Below are 5,498 nucleotides of genomic sequence, written 5' to 3'. Positions count from 1 at the left end.
ATCATAATTGTGAATACAATATATATATCATTGTTTAAAAGAGATCAAGAGAGATATAAATGTGATCGATCGATCTAGGGTACTGCATACTAAATCTATTCAGGATGTGATGCCCATTATGAGCTGCTATATATTCCTAACAGATGTATGGCAACGAGCTCTCAAAGTATGCTGGTCGCACGGATTATTCACCGGTATGAATGTTGAAGAGAGGAAAAGAGGATTCTGTTCGGCCCACCATGTTAAGTGAGAGTCTATGATGGATTTTCTCTGATGGGGCTGAGTAGGGCCTATCCGCCCATGTTGGTTTTGGACCACCATGTGCGAGTGGGAGATGATGGATTTATGAGATGGGCTTAAGGCCCGTCCGCCCATGTTGGGCCTAAAAGCCCGGCCCACGGGAATAAGGCTCGTGAATGGGGGAAGGTATAAAAGGGAGGGGAGAGAGAGAGAGAAGACACCTCTTGGAATTAGAACGTACGTACGTTCTCTCCCTCGCTCTCTCTCCAACAAAAGAAAAAGGACAGTAAGCACAAGGCCATTGTTTTCTCCCCGTCAAGTGTCATCGGATCGAACAAGGGATAAATTCTCTTCCTCTTCTTCAGCGTTGGTGTCTAATCTGTGGCTAACAAGGTACGCTCGAATCCGTGGTGTGCTTTAGGATCGGTGATGCGTGGTTTTCCCGGGCTTCGCTTCTACATTGATTTAGGGGTTCGATTTAGTGTCGAATCCGGTTTTCGGGGATCAGTAATTCTCAACAAACTGAACCCGCAATTTTCATATCACTTTGTTGCAGCAGCGCGTCCTCAAGCGAGATCCCTTTACCGAACCGACATCCTGTGACCATCGCGGGGATTAATCTTTAGGAGAATAGAGGGTTTGATGAATCCCAATAAAGGGCCTTCATTTTTACTTTTTAGGGAAAATAATAGCAAAACTTTTAACATGCGAAATATTTATGATTAATAACATCAAAAATCTAAATTGATATATTTGAAGCACAATTATTTCAAACTAATTTTCAAATTGTAAAATATATCAAACAGGTACACCCATGCTACATTTGCAAAGAACTAATTTTAACGTAGAAACAAACCAAAACCGATACACCCATAATAAGTCTACCATCCATTCGTTTCCATTCGATATTCCCATCAAATTAATAATGTGCAACACAAGTGGCAAGCAAGTCGGACAATTGGCACGTGACGATGAAATTTAACATAAATAGATTTCCAGCACGACGTCGTTTCAGGGAAACCGTATTTAAAAAAAAAAATGAAAGGAGATTTGAAAATATGTCAAAATCTACTAGTTATGTCCTAATAACTCCCTCACGTTTTGAAAACTGTTAAAATCCTTAGTGTTCTTCAATTTTGCCCTAAGATTTTGATAGATGGGACACGTATGTACTAGTTTGAGATTTTTTATGATATGTAAATTAATTTAAGGTAAATATAGCTTGTGTCTACCAATATGAAATTTTCAATAACATGGAAATTAATTTGGGATAAATATGATATGGGGCATCATTATATGATTTTTTGATGTTATTAACTCTAATTCTTTTTAAAAGATCATCCTAATCATGAATAGGAACTCCCCCAGGACAGCATTTTCGACTTGGCAAAAGTCTTGACCCCCAAAAGGCTGAAATTTTCAGACGAATGCTGTCCTATTTGGGTGACGACCGCCTTAATAGGCCGGATGGACTAAACTTGCACAATTGTAAAATGTTTAAGACTAAATTGGCTAAAAAAAAGTTTATAATTGAATTGGCACAATTGCAATAGGTTTAAGACTTTTTTGGTAATTCTCCCGTCATTTTCAATGTCACTTTTGCTTTAAAACCGGGATGTGGTTGATGGGAGGGTAAGGCCAAATATTATGCGCTTTACATCTTCCTTTCACACTTTTTTATTTATTCCTTTTCGATTGAAAAGCGGAAAGTAACTCTCAAACTTTAATAATTTCACCATGAATCTTACACTGATTTTATGACCTTGGCAAGTGATTTTATTAGCCAACAACCGACTTTAGTACGAGATCCATTTGTATAGTGATTAAGTTTGAAATCGTAAAATGACATGATCTTAGGAATTGGAAATCAATATTAACAATATAAAGGTAAGAATCTCTCACTATTATTAACTTATGAGTCAATCATGCTTAAATCATAATAATATACGAAGTGATTCCTACGCTAGGCGGGAGGCAGTCGGGAAGGAAAATTATACACTCAAACAAAACCGAAGAGCCGGATACCTTGTAAAAAGCGGCAATGCCCTCTTCCTTAAGCATATGTTCATTGTCACCTGAACAGCCGATCCACGACCCAATTGAATCCTCACCTTCACGCGAAACAACGATCAAAACCCAAAAAGATGAATAAATCGAGCGCTCGGCCATAAATTTGGAGCAACGGAGTGATCCCATTCTATTACACACTGAAATGCATTTTCAGCAATCAAGGTTTTTGGTATCTAGATCGTTTAGATGTGCCATGGTATCAAGTCTACATTGCAGAGCCCTCGAAGGAATAAGCGATGCTTCCAAACAAAAACTTGTGATTGGTGATGAAGAGCAAACGATATAGCCTAGAGCCACTGTTGCTGCAGGGAAGCCAGTCTTTGGGCATTGAGAGTGCATTTGGATGGGCATTTAGAAAGCCCATTCAGCCCCCAAAGCTCCTTCAGCCTAAAAATGGGTGTTTGGCAACCAATCTCAATGAGCTTTCAAATGAAAGCAAGCCCTTGAAATGCTGAAAGCTCAAGGCTGGTCTCCACCAGCCTTGAGCTTTTAGCATTTTCGGAATGTTGAGGCTTCATTTAATGAAAATATTATGTTGCATATTTTACCCTCAAAATTTTCTTGAAAACCCAACGTTGCCCATTTTGAAAAGAAGAAAACCCTAGATCTAATTCGCACTCCTCCATTCCATCGCTTTCCATCGCTCTCTCCCTCGCGAAACCTCTTCTTGCTCGATTGCTCTGACCCTTCCGTCGCTCTCTCCCTCGCGACAACCTCTTCTTGCTCGACTGCGCTTTTCTTTTGCTCATCCTCTGCAGTTCGTCTCTCCTCTCTCCCCTCGCTCCCGAAGCCCGGTGTTCCCGGTGAGGAAGGAGGGAGGTCTTGGATCTGCGGCTGGCGGAGGAGCTCCTACGGGCCGCAAATCGCCGAGTGGGTCCAGCGTTTCTCACGGTTCGTACGGTTTCTCCTTCATTTCTCGTGGTTTTCTCCCCTCCCCGTCGTTGAGTGCATTTTTTTGCCCGGCTCCGGTGGTGGGGACTAGAGATGCCGTGCTTCAGGTTTGCCTTTTTCTGTCTTTTGCCGTCTGTCGTGACATTCACGGTCGCTGGAATTGCTGATTTGTGCTTAGTCGTTAGTTCCAATCTGATGCTTTGTTGCGTGCGTCGGCTTGCGCTGATGATTTTTTTCCCGTTTTCAGTTGTTTGTTTTTTTACGTCTTTTCGACTTGGATCGCATGCTTGAGCACAAAGCCTAACCGTGGATGACGGTGTGCAATTTCCTATTTTGAGAGTTGGGGCACCTCTGGACTTTGATGCGCTGTTACTAATCCCAACTTGCTGCTTATCATGTGTTCGTTGAAATGACCGAACCAAGTTAGCATATATGGATGGCAAGGATGGGGAGAGGGATGCGGTGGGGGGAAGGATTTAAGGAAAAGGTTGTTAACCGTCGAGGGAAAGGAGGGGTTGTTGGGGGCAAGGAACCGTGAAACCGCCAAACCTTTGACATAACAACTTCATGAGTCGCAACAAGAAAAAGCGTTTGTTTCAGTTTCTGTTCTTATTGCCCCTACCCCAATTGATTGCATCATCGTCATCATCTTCTTCTCCTTTGCACAAGAGAGAGATGGGAGTTGGGATCTAGGCCCCACTTAAGTAACGGCTAATGTAGGCAAATTACACATCACATGTTCCATGTCTCTTCAGTTGGGTTTTTATGAACTTGAGGAAAATATCAACCATAATTACGTGATTCCTAATGCCGAAGATTGAACATCCTAACATTAGAAACAGAGGACACATATGTGAGTCTCAACCATAATTCTTTTAATAGCTACTACGGATGCTCACTAAAGGTCACAGTTGTTTGTCAACGATTCAAATGTCTTTCTTGGTCGCCCTTATGGTAAAATCAAGTCCGTTCCCCCTCATCAGGATAATGTTAACATTAATTAATTTAAGTATGGAAGTATAGGGTAATATGTTCAATTCACAATATTTGGCGTTCTATATTTGTACGTGGATCTTGTGTTTTGAACTCTCTGGCCACTTCATGTTCTTGTTTCTGCAGTTATAATTGAAGTCCCTTGTCAGTTTCCATTAATCTTCCAATTCTACAGGAAAGGAAAACAAAGGCACCTTCAATACTCTCTACTCTTTTTCCCATTTGTTGCAACAGAACGAGAACAAACAAAGACAGAGCACAAAAGTTGAAAGAGAGGGGTGATCGCGAAGTGAGGTGGAGGGATCCGAGTTGATATGTCCATTGAACAAGGAAAGAGATTCAGGGCTTGTGGAGGTATATTCCGGCAAGCAAAGCAGCTTCCGTGACAAGAGAGAGGATGTCGATGACATCCTCAACTTAGCGCTTACTTCCTTCAAACATTCGCCCTCCGGAGTTCTTGAAGTTGGCCATGCAGCTCAGTAAGTTTTGACTGCACTCCTGACTTAAGAGAGTTGTCTGCACGAACCCCTCAGGACTCAATGTTACAACTCCCATATGTTTATGTGGGCGATATGACCTTTTCTATAAATGAAAGTTCAAATTAAACCATCCAACAATATGATTTCTTCATCATTGATGTCGATTGTTACATTTGACAAGCCAAAATATTTGTGATGTTATTGTCCTAGAACGGTCAGTGAGAGAGATAATCTAGATATGCACTTTCTGTTATAAAAGCAAATGTTGATATTATAGCTAACATGAGTCATTTGATCCCGCACAATCTCCTCCCCCGAAACCTCGAGCATAAATTACAGTTGGCTTGTGAATGAAGAGATGGTGTAGTGAAATTGAGAAACACTATAGCCTTTGCGGGCACAATAATTTTACTCAGATGTTTTCACCACATTTGGTGTCTATTCTTTCTTTTGACCTGTTGGTCCCTTAACGCCATTTTTACTTCATCTATAGACGTGTAAAGCTACCGTTCACCGGTGAAAAGCTATCCCGCATTCATCCTCATAAAATGTCCATGCGGATGTGGGGGGCCAACGACTAGTCATCAAGTGATTTGATGAAGAACAAGCTGGATATATTGATGTCGAAACTCGTTGCTTTGGCTTGAACCCAAGCGTCATGCTTCGTGCAGCAAGCATCGAGGCCGTTGTCGTCTTTCTCCCGAAAAGAAAAATTATCCAATCAATCAGTCTTAAAGATTCCAATTTAGTTTTAAGCTTTTCATTTTTGTTAATTTAGTCTTGAACTTTTGTGCGAAATTGGAATGTAGTTTTTTTATCAATTTT

The sequence above is a fragment of the Eucalyptus grandis genome, chromosome 7, assembly GCF_016545825.1.
Source record: "Eucalyptus grandis isolate ANBG69807.140 chromosome 7, ASM1654582v1, whole genome shotgun sequence".
NCBI classification, from domain to species: Eukaryota; Viridiplantae; Streptophyta; class Magnoliopsida; order Myrtales; family Myrtaceae; genus Eucalyptus; species Eucalyptus grandis.
This window is presented reverse-complemented; position numbering follows the sequence as displayed.